Raw genomic sequence first — 16,087 nt, forward strand, 5'->3', positions numbered from 1 at the left:
CTGGGTACAACCTGCCTCCTGGGATGTCCTGACTCTGTCCCTGACTCCTAAGATGACCTTCAGTGTGTCACCCTGACCTCCTCAGAGCTCAGGATGTCCCCCTGTAATGGACAGCTGCTGTGCGATCTGGGGTAATGAGGACACAGCTGGATGCACACCAGGCTTTCTGCTGGGAACCACTTCAAACCTCACGGTGAAAACCCAGTTTGCACATGCAAGACACCAGATTCTCCTGTTCCTCCATGGCCATCAGCTTAGTGCTGGGCACCACAGTGTGACCCTGCCCACGGTTAGCTGCATTCCTTCCCTGCCATCCTCCACCCTGGGACCCACATGCCTGCAGTGTCCAGCCCACACACCCCTGGGGCATTTGGCTGGTTCCCTCCAGGACACCCGAAGCTCCCAGGAGGAGAGGGCTTGTCTTTTCCAGAGGTCCCCACACCTGTCTCCTGCTCTCTCTGTGCTGTCTGTGTCTTGGCTCTGGCTGCCATCCATACACAGCTCCTCCTTGGCCCAAGTCCTTCCCCAGTGCACCACCTGGCAAGTGTCACACTAGGCCAGTGGCCACAGGGTGGCGTGGTGGCCCAGAGCAGGAGGGCAGGAAGAACACCTGAAGCAATGGGCCACCAGATGGCAGCCCCTCGGGGCAGCCCTCACAGAGCCCGCACCCCACAGGTTCTGCCCTCCTAGCTGCCCTTCCTTCTCCATGCCCTATGGAAGTCTTTGGGATGGCCACCCTAGGGGGTTGGCAAGCGGAAACTGCTCCTGGGGACACCTCTCTGCTGGAGGAGAAAATCCTTCCACACCTGAGCCTGGCAGACTTGTGGAGGTGCAGAGCACGGTGGTTTTCTTTGCCAAGACGTCCCAACCCAGGCAGCACCCGGCCCTTCGCCTCTTGTGATCAACAGGCTCGAGGACATGTTCTCTTGGCAGAATGGCCATTTCGTCAGGGGCACATGTGCTTCTCGCTTCCTAATGCACACTGCATGGGCTCTGTCTGGTTTCTAAGGCAGGAAATTCTCTGGTCCCAGTCCTCTTACTCTGAGCTGGGTCCCCAGGGCTGTCCCCATCCACTGTGCGGGCAGCTCAGTGATCCGAGCAGCCTATTTTCTAGGAGGCTGCCTGAGAAGCTGCTAATCCGCCTGGTGTTGTCACAAATCCATTATCTCCCGGAGCTTCCCTCCTAGCTGATGTTCAAACTGGGCTGAGTTTTAAAACCACTTGCTCTTTGGTGTCTAATGCTCTGTGGGTTTGCTTGAGCCCTTTCAAACCCAAAGGGACGATTTCTTGTCTTTCCCTTCTGCTGTCCAAATACGATTCAGAAGTCTGTCCCCAAAGCAGAGCTAAAGTTCACTGTGGATCAGGCTCTGATCCAGGGCGACCAGGCTGGGTGAATTACGGATCCTTGTCCTAAGCAACTTGTTATGACCACAAAATAAATCTGGCCAACTCTGCAGGAGGAGGAAGCTCACAGGCAGTTTTTCTTGGGGTTAGACAATCAGTCTGTCCCTGCTCTCCACACAGGGCATGCAGATTTCCCCAGGGTGGACGTCACACTGCCGCCCCAACAGAATCCAGGTTCTGAGTGGCCAAAGGCATTGTGCTCAGCAGAATGAAGTCGGACGGAGTGCTCCCATCCAGGCTCTGCCACCGCGTGGAACAAGCAGGTCGCTGAAGAGTTATACACATTTGGTTACAAAACTTGCTTGTTTTCTAAACCTGCTTCTAAGGGTGGCACCTTAACCCCTCTTCACCAGTTACAAATGGGTAGGTCTCGGAGATTTTCAGTTTTTTTTTTTTTTTTTTTTTGAGAGAGAGAGAGAGAGAGATTTTTTTAATATTTATTTTTTAGTTCTGGGCAGACACAACATCTTTGTTTGTATGTGGTGCTGAGGATCGAACCCGGGCCGCACGCATGCCAGGCGAGCGCGCTACCGCTTGAGCCATATCCCCAGCCCGATTTTCAGTTTCTTGCAGAAACCCCAGGTTTACTTTGGTTCTGAAGACTCAGTCCTGCTGCTTCTATTTCACTTTCTTCTGAAATCAAAGCTCAGCCCTTTTCCAGGGCTGATGTGGGTGCCAGGGCCTCTCCTCTCCAAACTCCTCTGCCTGGAAATCTTGCTCTGCCCTCTGGAAAAGACCAGAGGAAACCCTTGTGCCTGGGCAATGTCTCGGCTCCCTCCATAGGGGTGACTTCAGCGGCATCATGACCATGCTGCAAGGAGGGCTTCTTAAAACCCGATTGCTGAGCCCCACACCAGAATTCCTGATTCAGTTGATCCTAACAACTACCATTTCCAAGAACTTCCCAGTGGTGCTTGCTGCCTGTGGGTCCAGGCGCCACAGACAAGAGGTGATGTTAGCTGTCCTAAGCCACCTGGTCACTTTAGACTTTGGAATACATAATCACCAGGGCCTTCTTAATGGTGAAGATTCCAGATTATAGCAATAAGATAAATAGAATGAGAGCCACATATGTGATTGTAAGTTACCTAATAGCCACTTAAAAAAAAAGTAAAAGGTGAAATAAATTTTTAGAATAGACTTTATCCAAATATGTGTAAGCTTTTGTCATTTCAACATGCCATCAGTACACAGATGGTTGGTGAGTTTCCCCTTCTTTTATCTCTGCAGGGTGTTCAAAGGCAGGCGAGCCTTGCTCTAGCCTGACATCTCACTGTACCAATGGGGTCAGGTGTATGAAGGTCACAGGCTCTTTCTGCAGGCCACCTGTGTTGTTGAGTTTGTAGGTAGTGTCAAACAGATGCAGGTTCTTGTTCAGTTGACATTGGTCTCCAGGACAAAGTGGCAATAAGACAGACAGGAAGCATCACAGGCCTATCAATGCCTTCAGGACAATCCTTGTGACTTTGGTCAGCACAGCTTGCCAGGTGGCCCATCTGCTGGGAGGGAGACTCTTGCCCAACCTGGACAGGAGGAAGGTTCCAATGACACTCTGATGACAGTGTACTCCACCACTGCCACCCTTCCGCATGGCCTTATCCACTCTCCCTTCAAATCCCACCATGGGAGCCCACCACACTGGGAGGTTCTGAATCACGTCATTCCTATGAACCTTTCTCCACCAGCACCTGCTGCCTCCTAATGCTCATGTAGTGCAGATGCTCAGTGGAAACAGCTGATTGAACAATTCAATAAGCGATTCTCACAAGAGTTTACCTTAGTTGGCGTCTCGAGGTCACACGGATCCTCCAGCGTTTGCATTAGGCTTCCCACTCTCTGGTAAGCTCTGTGGATCCACATCACCTTATCCTCAACCCAGCTGGGGATGGGCACAGAGTATCTCAAATGTCAGCAGCTTACGAATCACCTGTGAAGCGTGTCAGACTGCAGGGTCTGTGCGGGGCCCCCAACCTAGACCCCCTGAAGGAGCTTCCAGAGTCAGGACCCTGGTGTTTGCACTCTCCTGGGGTCCCCAGGAGATTCTGGCACAGGGTAGCATGGTTCCAGCCTGCTGCAGACCATCCTGCCACAACCCTCCTCAGCACAAGTCAGAAGGGGACTTGTTCATTCATCGTGGAGTTTGACGTTCAATGGAGGAGGTTCTACCCTGTGCCAGGTGCTGCAGGGACCCCCAGAGGGCTCTCAGCATGGGGGGGAGGGCTTGTCTGTGTTGCACTTCAGGAGACCCACATGATAGGGCTTGTGAGGCACCATGGCCATCATAGGAGAGACCTGGCCAAGTCCCAGCTGGCACCTGCAGGCTGAGGGGGAGGGAGCCAGAGACATGTCAACATGGCTGAGTGTGGGAGACAGGCTGGGGGAGGTTGGGGATCTGCCCTCTGTCCCAGGGCAGTGGGGAAGCCTGCAATCCGCACCTCCAGCCAGCCTCTGATGTAACCCGTGTGAATTGCCCACATACCAAGAGTGAGAGGTGAGGTGCCCTGGGAAGTAGAATACTATCTGGTTTTCAGAACCCAAATGAATGTCACTCATCTGAAGACAGTTTGCAATAAAATAGTCTTTACAGTTATTGAGAGTTTGCCCTGACCCTGTCGACCCCCATGCTTGAATTAGAATCCTTCCATCTGGAATTATTAGTTAAGGGCAGTTTATCAAAGACAAGATGGATGGTGTAAGCAGATTTTGCCGTTGGTATTCAGAAAAATGCATCATCCCCCGCCATTCAGCAAAAGTTCTTCAATCACGGTTGATTGAAGGTTACCAACCTTGAATTATTAGTTAATGGCATCTCTGCAAAAGCATGATTTATTGAGCAAGTAAACTTTGAAAATGAACATAGTTTCAAAATTGCTGGCTATTTCATCCAAAGCTGAAATGTGCATTATTTTGACTCTTACAGCGGAAACAAAATCCAAAGCAGAGGCTGATATGTGGCCCTGGTCTCAGATTTCCGGACAGTCAAGATGTTAAGAAGACATCAGAGACCCGGCTCCCGAGTTCACCTACACGGCCGGCTCCCTCACGGCCAGCACCACCTTGGAGCAGCCTCCCTGAGGTCACCTCCAGACGGGAAGCCTGCCTTTCAGCAGATGATGCTCCATCACCTGTCTCCGTCACCTGTCCCCAGGGCCATCTCCTGAAACACCATCCAGGGCCCACACCTGCTACTGCCCACATCCCCGGTGCTGCCACCACCTCTGTTTGATCACTTGAGAACAATGACGTTGGCTCAAGGGATAGAAATGGGTTCGCTTCGTCACATGTCCCATGGGAAATGCATCCTCCTCTCTTCCCTCAACAGGGGCCTGGTTCAGCCTCAGCAGGAACTCTGTGTCTTCCTCAGCCCTGGGTCCCTGAGACCCTAGCTTCTTCCTGCCCTTCGGTCCTTCTGCCTGAGACTTTGTCCCTCCAGGCCACTGTGCACACCCATTCTCAGTGGACATCCAGACACGTCCATCTTCAGGGCACATGCTTTCCTGTCACACAGCCTCTTCTGAAGCACTGGACATGGTCAGGGTCACCTGTGTGCCCGTTGGCTCATTTCCCTCCCACTTCTCAGGAGCCTCCCTGGTTTTCATGCCCTTGGTGTCCCTGGTGCCTTGGAAGTGAGTCACTAAGAACCACTCAGGGTTCTGAACCCCCCGGGGGCAGCAAGAGGGAGGCAGGCAGAGAGCACTGGTCAAGTCATTGCCTGGAAGGGGGCTGACAGGTATGCGGCTGGGCTGCCAGTCTGCCCTGCACTGCATGCTTGCAGTGGAGACCTGAGTCTTCTTTAGCTCCTCCCTCCAGGCTTCTCTATCAATGTCCTCTTGGAACCATGATGGAGAAGTCTGGCACGTTTGACAGCAAAATTCTTTTAAAACATCCTCATGGGAAAATCTATCAGAAAACAAATGACAAACTGCACAGAATATTTGAAACACATATAAACTACAGAGCCAGTATCTTCACATGTAAAGCACCCTCGTGAATAAACAAGGGGATCACCAATCCACCCAAGACATAGATCAAGAACAAAACAGGCACTTCACAGGGAAATAGATGGCTCATAAGCATATTTTCATGTGCTTCAACTTCATTTAGAATGAAACAAGTAGTATTTAAAACTACAATTTCAAATTGTTTTACTTAGACTGACAGAGATTAAAAGTTGGCATACCGTTTGCTGCAGGGCCATTTGTCAGTGGGCGTTAACAGTGCAAGTGTGCCTTCTCGTTCCTCTAGGAATTTCACTGCTGGGATTGTATTCTACCAGGATGTCTGTGCATGTGACCAAAAATGTAAGTAAGCACGCTTTTAACAGGTGTGCTTACTGCAGCAACAGCTGGGAACCACTGAATGTTCTCAGAGAACTGCTCAAGTAAGCCGTCATGTGACCACACAAAGGAAAGGAATGGAGCCTCTGAAAGTGACCAAGCCACAACCTGCTGGCAGGTCCAGGCTCCAGTGTCCAGTCTCTGGGGTCCAAGTTCCAGGGCCCAGTCTCTGGGGCTGGTGTCTAGGGCCCAGTCTCTGGGGTGTAATCTCCGGGGTCCAATCTCTAGGGACCAGTCTGAGGGGCCCAGTCTCTGGGGTCCAATCTCCAGGGTCCAGTTTCTAGGCCCTAATCTCTGGAGTTCAGTCTCTGGGGCTCAGTCTCTGGGTCACCTCTGGAAAGGAGGGCAAACAGCTAGCATCTGGGAAAGAAAGAATAGGTAGTTTGGGGCCTGCTCTTGGTTGTTGGCACCCTCCCCTCCTTGGCATCCCCACCACGGGCCGGGTCCCTATCACAGTGTCCCCACCATGGGGTCCTCACCATCCAGCTTCCACCCATCACACTGACTCTTGGCAGCTGTGACTCAGAACTAGTGCTTAGAAACCTAGTGCCCATAAAGTGTGATGGTCCCACAAGGAGGCCGCAAGGATAACGGCAGTGTCAGGCCAGGGAGGCTTCTGTCCTGCCTGCGCCTGGTCAGAGAAACAGAAAGCAGGGCACTGACCCGGAGCCAGGAGCGCCCTCCTGTGATGTGCAGGGATTTCAGAGGAAGTGGCCTGGAAACCCTGCAGAGGCACAGGTGATCCCGGTGTAGCTGAGCTGTGCTGCCTGCCTGCTGTCCAACTGCCAGCTGAGCCAAAGCAGAACCACCATTAAGGCGACGAAACCCAGAAGGGGCTCAGCTCTGTCCCCAGCAGATCAGGCAGAGCTGCTTATGGTGGCGTTGCATTTGATGGCGAATACTCAAGAAGTCCTGGCAGAACCTCCAATCTGGAAGCACCCAACGCTGGCTGACCTTTTCAGCCAGGCAGGCTGCCTGCCTGGTGCCCACAGTACCATCAGCTGTCCCCAAGGCTGCCTCCAGAGAGCAGTTTTTAAGTGCAATCAAGGCCCCTGGCCAAGGTATTTTTAGCATTTCTTGGTGGGGCCATGTCTCGGAGGCTGTAAGCAGAGAGGTCACGGCCAGGGCCAGGAACATTCCTGATTTCTGGGTCCCTGCTCTGGGGTTGGCCTGTTCCCATGACTAATTTGGAAATTTTCTGGCTACCTTTATGACCCTTTGCCTGGTGACCCTTCCCCCAGAGCACAGGGCTCCTCCTCAGCGGCCCCAGGGACAGAGCCAGGCCCTGAGCCACGTCATGCTCCCTTCTCAGCAGCTAGCAGCAGCAGGGGGAGGCTGCGGCTCCGTGTGGCCCTGCAGACACACAGGGCCGCATGCTCATGTTGAAGAGTGGCGCTGCCGAGCCAGAGCCGGAGGCTGGGTCTGGGGCTCCCGGAGCCGCACTCTCCTAGGCCTTCTGTGCTCACTACCCTACAGTTCTCCACGGCTTGGCGCTCGCCGCCATTCACAAGTCTCCTTCCAGCCTGTGCGCCCCACCAGCACCTTAAGAATACTGTATACGCTAGTTATTTTCAACTGTCACATATTTAACTGCTTTTTAAAAATATGATAGATAACCATCTTTTAATGGAGCCAGTTTCAGACCCTGGCTTCCAACTCAAACCAGTGCTCCAGACCCTCTGTTGTGTGTCTCCCACATCCTGGGTGCACTCATAGGTTAAGCTCTGTGGGACACCAGGGTTGGAATTGGGATTCATGGGTTTGGGCCCCATCCCTAGTTCCACATCTAAATCAGAATCTTGACTTTAATTTCTGACTGACAGCTCAATAGTAGAAATGCATCTTTGGGTGATGGAGAGGCCACATACATCCAACATCCTCACTGTCCTCTGTCCTCAGCCTCCCTTGCAAATAGACTGAGGCCATGTGAGTCTTCCACCTTCCCCTGTGCAGCAGGGAACGTTGAGGCCCAAACGTACACTTACTGGAATTTTCCTGAAGGAGAAACAAACCTTTGTTAGGTTATGAGGCTCTGTGGATCTATCCATTATGGCTGCTGGTATTAATTTCACAGACTAATATGTGGATTAATTTCAGGTTGATTTCTCACTCTATCTTCTCTCCTCCACTGCAAAGCTCAGGCCTTCAGGCACCAGTTTAATAATGATCGAATGCTGCAATTATTTTTCTTATGATTCCCAGCCCATTTGGCTTTTGAGGCGCGACTCGGTGTTGTTCTGGATAGAAGCTGACTCAGAAGCTTCAAAGCCATATTGTGGGCACCACCGAAGCTGGCAGAGGCAGAGAGCGCCTGTCTGTTAGGCTCTCGATTTACACATATGACAGATGAAGTGAATGTGCTACCAAAGTAGGAGGACAGAACTTGAAACAACCAAACCAGAGAGTAAAGAAACAGAGGCAATGGCTGCCGCCCCACTGGACCCAGAGAGCCCAAGACCAGGGCAGAATGAGTGGCCCCGACCCGGCTGCCCTTTCTGCTCTCTCTCAGCCAGTCTCTGCAGAACCTTCCATGTCTCCTAAAGCTTTCAGCAAACACATCGAGGAGCATCAACTGGTGCGGAAATTGCAAACAGAATTTATGAATATTACACTCCTTTCATCTAAAGAACCTGAGGACGTTTTTACAAATAATTCATTCAATTCATTTCATTCTCCAGTGTTAAATTTGAGATGCCTGAATTCATAATTGAATCTTTTGAAAGAAGAGAAATCTACTACATGTGAACATGTAGAAACTCAAACCTTCTGCCTGATGGCCAAGAACTTTCCTGAAGGGGTGTTCAGCCAAAGCCTGGTGGCTCGGCTTCCTGCCTGCACAATTCCTGTCTTCACATCCTGCTGTCATCACTCGGTGGCAGGCTCTTCCCGGGAACAGTCAGCAGAGCAGGTGGGAGGTGCTGGTGGAGAGGGTCCCCTGGAAGAACTGGGCTCATGGCGAAACTCTTGAGGGAAAACATTTTGTTAAAAGGGATTTTTTTTTCTCTTGGAGCTGATTTCTAAAAACCTGAATCAGGCACAAAAGTGAATCTATTTGTGCAGTTGATTGGCCCCGGGGGGAACTGTGTCTAAGCAGTGTCACTAGGAACATACTTTTCTCCCTCTCTCGACTCAGCCTGACTCCATGGTGTCCACCTCCGTGGCCTGCACCAGCTCCCGTCTGCCCCTTGTTGTTGCAACTGGCTGAACAAACCCCTCTCCACTCCAAATCCCACCCAAAAAGTTAAAAAGAATTCCTGGCCTGAGTCCTGTGGGCCCAGCTTGGGAAGCATGCACATCTCTGAACTCATCATGGTGGTTGTAGGGATGAACTATGCTAATTAAATAATCCAGGAACGACTCTGGAACCCATTAGAGCCGAAGACCATGAGATGGAGAATGGCTCAGAGAAATGTCCAGGTGTTTTCCCAGAGGAAGATGGAGAGATGATGGTGGGAAAACAGCCAGATCTTAAAGGCCAACAGACCAACGTTCCTGCACTGCAATTTCCAGGATCTCCCGGATGACCCTGAGTCCTGGGGCCCTAGGGCTCAGGCAGAGAGCCTGTCAATCAGAGAGAACCTCAGCTTTACTATAGTGTTGAGGACCACATGAGGGAGTCACCCAGCAAGGGTGGGCAGAGCTGGCTTCACAGACTGTGCACACCTCCAAACGCGTCACAGTGGAGACATTAAACATGCAGGTTTTATATATCAATACTTTCAGTAGAGCTCGGGAAGAGGGGCATTTTTTAAATGTGGCAGATCAAAGAAAGGCAATTTCAAAAAAATTACTCCCTGTACAATCCTATTCGTTCAACATTGTTTAAGTCCCAAGCAGACCAACCAGAGGCCACCAGGGCCTGAGAGAGGAATTCCGTGCCGGAACAGGGTGGCCTGAGGCTCTTTGGGGTGTGGGCTCTGTCCTGGCCTGGCTCAGCCTGTGTCTGTGCTGGAGAGTACATGTGAGCTACACGGTGTAGAAGAGCTCAGGGTGTAGCACACACGTGCACTGTCCCGCTGCTTGTGATCCTCGACCCACTCGAGGAACACTGGAGCATTTACGTGATTTAAGACTCAGTTCTCCAGCCTCAGTAGCCACATCTTGAGGGCTCAAGGCAGAGCTGCAGTGGTCATGCTGGTCGCCTCCATCACCGGGTAGCTCTTGGCCAGCCTGGTCCGTGTCTCTAGAGGGTTATATACCGTCAAGTGCATTTGTCAAAACTCATGGAATGATGAAGTTAAGACTTCTGCCTTTCATTTGTAAATTTTACCCTGAAAAGCATCAGACTCAAAGCTGCCTGTCCAGCAGTGGTCCGGAGGGCTGTGTACAGCTGTCCGCAATGCACTTTGGAGTGCACCACAGAATACGAAGGCAGAACCAGGAAGGGGAGGAGGGGAGTGTGGAGGACGCACCGGTGTGTGTTAAACAAGAGCTCCAACGGACGCGCAGGGCCTCGGTGGGCCACATGTGTCTGCACCGTGTAATTCTTTAACTTCTCTATTGTTTGAAATTTTTGAAATAAAAACAGGAGGAGAAGAGCAGCGGCTGATAAACGTGACCTCAGGGCCCCTGCAGGAGACTGGGACTCTTTTCCTTGCTGGCTGTCAGCTGGAGGCTGCTCTCAGATCTAGACCCTCCCCCGCAGCGGGCCCAGTGAAGCCCCTTCCCCCCTCCCACCTCCGCTGGCTTCCTCCTCCGCAGGCTCTCTCTGACTCCAGCCAGGGAACTTGCTCTGCTTTTCAGGGCTCACAGGGCTGTTTTGAGGTTGACCATTGGCAGGATTCCACAGGCCAGGTTTGGGACTTCTTAGACAAAACAGACTTTCCAAAGCTGTCTGGATTTCTGGCCTACTCGTCTGCAGGCTGCTCTGCTACAAGCCTGTGCCATGCTGAAGATTCAGGCCTCAGGCCTCGTCCTTGGAGCCTCGGTGCTCTGCCCACCGCGCCTCTCTCCCAGCCTAATAGCACCACCTCAAGCCACCACCGGAAGCTACCGCTATTGCTGGGAAGGCAGCGTCCTGAATGTGACTTTTGAGACAAGGTTCCAAACGGCAGGATGGGCAGGTCTTGTCTCCTGCTAAGTACATGGCTTTGCAGAAAACACTTCCAGGACTAACACGGTTTGAGAGACGCAGCAGTCACAGTTTTCAACCCTTTCAAGCTCCAAATTACCAAGCTGTCCATCAACCTAGACTGCCGGGCGCCAGCCGGGAGCGCCTCCATTAGCACAGCTGTGTACCTGTCATTCCCGCTCATCCACGGCCAGCGTAGCCAAAGTCTGCCCCTCCGTTTCGGCACGGTGCTGAACGCAGTCAGAGGCAGAGCCTAATGCACGACCACACTACAAATTTCTCCCACCACTTCCCACCATGATCCTTGTTCAGAACCTGGGCTGCTTTTCAAAACACAATGGGGGGCATTTTTATCAAATGCTTTGTTTCTGTACAATGAGGGTTGCCAGCTCTCTTGTCCACAATATTTTAGTCCCACCACCTGGACACCCATTAAGCCAATGCCACATACTTAAATCCTGCTACTTGAAGCTCGCTGCTCTTAGTTCTGTATTTTGTATCCATTAAGATTAGATTTGGCCATAAGTGACAAGAAAATCCCAAATTGCAATAGCTCAAACAGGATGCATTAAATCTCCTCTACTTGGCGGTACCGGAATGGTGTAGGCCTCAGGGTATCAAGGATCACTACCCCTTCTATCCTGTAGTCATTTAAGCTGATGTGTGGCTTCAAAGGCAATGTCCAGGACGGCTGCCCCAGCTCCAGCCATCACACTCTTATTCCCTGTAGTAGAAGAAGAGGAGAGCAGACAGGTTCATCTCCACCCTTCATGGACTCTTCCTGAAGGTTGCTGTACATTGGCTGAAATGTGCTCACTCAGCTACGTCTCCCTGTGGTGGAGGATGGGAAATATCATTCCCACTCTGGATGGCACGTGTTTGGACAATTCAGGGTTTTTTCCTGAGGCAGAGGGATCATGGACTCAGGGCTCTGTGTGATAGCTCCACATCCTGATCCTCCTCTGACACACACATCACAGAGGAGGCAGAGCTGGGCAAGGTCACAGTCTGTCACACAGAAGTTCTCTGATGAGGGGCGCCATCCCAGAACCTTCCTCTCCTGGGGCTGTCCTGGTCCCCCGACGCCTAGGTGAGTAGGCACAGAGGTCTGCACGCCAGAGCCCCACCCCCACCCCCACCCCTGTCAGCATGCCGCCTGGCAGAGCAAGGTCTTAACAACTGAGCTGGCTTCTGTGTTGACAAACCACACCGTGAGCAAAGTCAGCACCTCGGGTGGGAGGAGCCATCAACCCTGAGACTGTCACTGCACTTGGAAACCCAGACCCATGAAATGCAATATGAATATTTAACTTCTGGGACTGCAGCTATCTTTGGATTGCTAAGTAATTGGGAAGCTAATGTTCTTGATAAAAGCACACTTTCCCCGAAAATATTGACTATTTCTGTGTTCTTGCCTTCTCCACTGCCATTAGCAAGGGTTGGTTTAATACACCAGAATATGCAAATTCCCCTGGCGGCTCTCACACGGCCACCAAACCCTCCCGCTGCTGACACTGCTAACGGGGATTTTTTTAAGCCTGTCAATGGATCTGAGAAGGAACTGTGGGGACAACCATTCAGGACACCCAGGAATGCCTCCTGCAGGTGACAGCTGAGAAGGGGAGGATATGTAATTTCGATTCACACCCAAGGGGGAGGGCGGGGGAGGCTCCGGTATCTGCCAGGGGGCTCTGCGAAGTTGCCAAGGCTGTTTTCTCTGCTGGATATTAGAAGCCCAAGGCCTGAGGCCTAGGAAAAATGATCAAAATCAGGGGGGAAAAAAACTATTGGCTTCAAAATACATAAACAATCCAGCAAAATCAAATTAATAAGTGCCTAATTAAATACTACAAAATGCAACATTCCGGTCCCTTTGTTAGTTGTTGAATTTGGCATTTATGAATATTGCATGAGTATTTTATTACTTTTGAAAATAACTTGCTGGAGACCTTCTTACAGGGGAGAATGCTCGAATCTGTGTGACCACTGCCAGGGTCCAGGGCCAGCAGGAAATTAAACAAGCTGCCCACAGCCAGAAGCAAACTTGCCTGAAACCTTTCAACTCTGCATGGCTGTGAGGTGGTTTCTCACACAGGGTGTGGGTACCACTCAATATGTTTGCTACAGTGGGGGCTTCCAGGAAGACTGCCTGAGGGAAGGCCCAGCACACTTCTCTGTAAAGGGCCAAGAAGTAAACACTGTGGTTGGGCCTCAGGGCCACACTGTCTCCCTGTGACTGCTGAACTCTCTAGCAGAGCCCAAGGCAGCCGTCGAGGAAGGGGAAGCAAATGAGTGTGGCTGTGTGCCAATAAAACTTTATTTACAAGAACAGATGGTGGGCCAGGCTTGCCCAGGTGGTAGCTTCTGACCTTGGCTTAGATTCAGGTCTAATAGCCACTTACTAATTCAGGTCTAATAGCCACTTAGTAACCCCTGCCAACAATTAAGGCTCAAAAGTATATTTTTCTACAAAAAAATGCTGTTATCCTGAATTACCCAGAAAATATCCTAGACTCTGCTCTGACTCACCACTAATGGGCATAACTGTTGGACACACTCCTGCATCAGGCTCAGGGCACTGAGGCCTTGGAGACGGTTTCCCTTCCTTTTCAATCATCCACTCCTCCAGAGAACAAACCGAGCGCTGTGCACAACTGCTGGGATCTCTTCCAAGTAAACATTTGCACAGCTTCTTCACAAAGAAGGGGAAAGTTCTACTCCGGTCTAACAGAATACGGTTAGTAGAGGATGTACTATTACTGTTTAATACTCCACTAATTCAGCAGCAAATACGTTTCTCTTAATTTTTCCTAAGGCATCTGAGAGGAACTTCACAAAAGGTGTTCAAAAGGTCTATGAATTTTTTTTAGAAATTGGCTCCCGACTTTTAGATATCTAATATAATAAAGTGTCCTGGTAGACTTTTGAACTTCGCTTAGTCAGTCTCATGTCTATTGCTAGACAAGAAAGCTTAGAGGGCGCGGGTCCTCCTAGATAAATGTTTAAAAGATGTTTAAAGGAAACCCTCCCCACCCCCACAGCTTGCACCAACAGTCAGTGGACAGGTAAGGACCAAGGTCAAGCTGTGCTTTTACTTAAATCCTACCAGAACTTCCTGGTTCAAATCTTCCTAATATCTTTTGTTCGCCTGATTCATGCAAAGTAAATTATATCAGTCCTTCAGTTTTTCAAAGCATCTACTGCTCATAAAGTTTTAAGCATAATTATTTCTTTCAGGATAACATATTTTATCTAGTTAATCAAAGTGAAAAGGAAATGATGTTTATCTTCTCAAAATCACTAAAAATGCTGATTACAAATGTTCTGGAAACACATTTGCCAATTTACCTTTTTCCCCACTTAAATTGGAGCAGAATCATAATTATAGAAATATAAATAAACTTTTAAAACCCTATTTTCATCTCTCCCCAGTGTTACCTGCTGTTGCCAAACAGCTCTGGAATCTACGTGCTGTATTTTCATTTACCCTCAGGGATGGGCTGTCAATGGAAGCAAAGGATAATGCGATTAAAGTCAAGTTTCTCTAGAAAATGTGACAAATCAGACTTATAAAAAGCATAACATGCTGCTCTGCTTTGGTTCAAGACAGTTGGTCTGAAACATCAAGGCATTTAATCTGGATACCTAGTTTGCCCTCCTCCGGGTCCTAGGAGGTGACTGAAAGCCAGGAGCAGAGCGGGGAAGCCTCCATTGGTAGTTCCTCCATGAATCTCTGCAGTTCTCCCAATCACGCCCCCCTGGAGGAGGGAGCCCAGAGTCATTGCTTCAAATAAAGAAGCCTGAGACTCCAATGTCCAGTGCGTCCAGGGGCAGCTGCAGCCCTGAGATGAGAGGTAGGAGGCCAAGGCTTCCTGCAGGTCAGCTTGCCCCCTCCTTGCTGCAGATGCCCAGCAGATGGCCAGCGTCCCCATCCAGCACATCCACACCACAGAGTTTCTGGGGGAAGCCTCTGAGAGAGGAGGTGAGTGCCACCAGTCAGCAGAGTCAGTTTCCCTGGGTTGGAGCCGAGGACAACTCACGTAATGTCCAGCAGGCAGCCACAGTCCAGGCCGTCAGGGGTTTCTAGCCAGCTGGGGATAGACACCACCTTTGCTGATTGCTAGGAGGGAACTTGACAGGATGGTGGTGGCCAGCCCAGGCAGAGAGACAGGAGCCCCAGGGGTCTTCTCCACTCCTGGACTCTGGTGCGTCCATCAGGGCTCACCCACCTCCCCGCCCTGCCCCTCACGTGGACAACGTCTCTCCTCCCTGCCGCCTTGCCTGTCTCCTGCTCTGGTCCTACCCGCTCTTATGCATCTTGGCCACACCTCTTTACCAGGCTCCCACACCACCCGAAAGACTGTGAAGCGAAACAGGCTCCCAAGGCTGGCAGAAGTGCAGCTGGCCCCAGGATGGCACCCAGGAGCACGGTGCTCACCAGAACCCTGGGTTGTCTTCAGCAAACCTGCCACCTCCTCCCAGGGCCACAGTCACCACCTTAGACCACGCCCTCTGTCCAGCATGGTGGCAGATGGTGACATGGAGCTGACAAACCCTCTTGCTCTTGCTGGTTCCCTGGGAGAACTCACTTCCTGCCTCTCAGACCTGGGCAATAAAAGCCAGCTTCCAGGGACGTCCACCTGCTCTCTCCTTCCTGTCCTCCAGTCCCGGGTCTTCGGGGAGCTGGGAGCTACACCCCATTGGAAGGCTCCTACTGAATACCCTCACCCCACTGTGCTGAGCGATGAGCGCAGGGATCCATCCCGGCCACTGTGCTGCGGCTGCTGACTCCTTTCTTGCCAGGCCCACTTCTCCCCTTCCCAGCCTCCTCCAAAGCCCCCACTTCTGGCCTACCCTGCGCAAAGCTCTGAGACGCTTCCTAGGCTCTCGGATCTGAGCACGCATCTCCTGGCCTAAAACCCCCCGGAGCAATTTTGTCCTCCAAACTCCAAAGACATTCAAACTCAAGGACGGCAGCTGCACACCCAGCTGGTTCATCTTCCCACCGTGTCTCTGTGGGTCCCCTCACTGGCCCGCCACTCGGGTCTGGGGCCTCCAGCAGAGCTGCGTCACCAGGTCCCCCTCCTCCTGGCCATGCACCTGCTCTTCCCTCTCTGGGAATGACTGCCCTGCCACCAACCTGGTCTGCCAGCTCTGAATCGCTGCTCAGACCCACTGCAAAGGCCTTTCCAGCTTCTTCTTACACGAATGACTCTGTGAGTGTTTGTAGGATGGGTGGCGCCTAAACGATGGAGGAATAAATGAAGGGACGGAT

This window comes from Spermophilus citellus (genome assembly GCF_964194105.1).
Source record: "Spermophilus citellus genome assembly, chromosome: 4".
Classification (NCBI taxonomy): domain Eukaryota; kingdom Metazoa; phylum Chordata; class Mammalia; order Rodentia; family Sciuridae; genus Spermophilus; species Spermophilus citellus.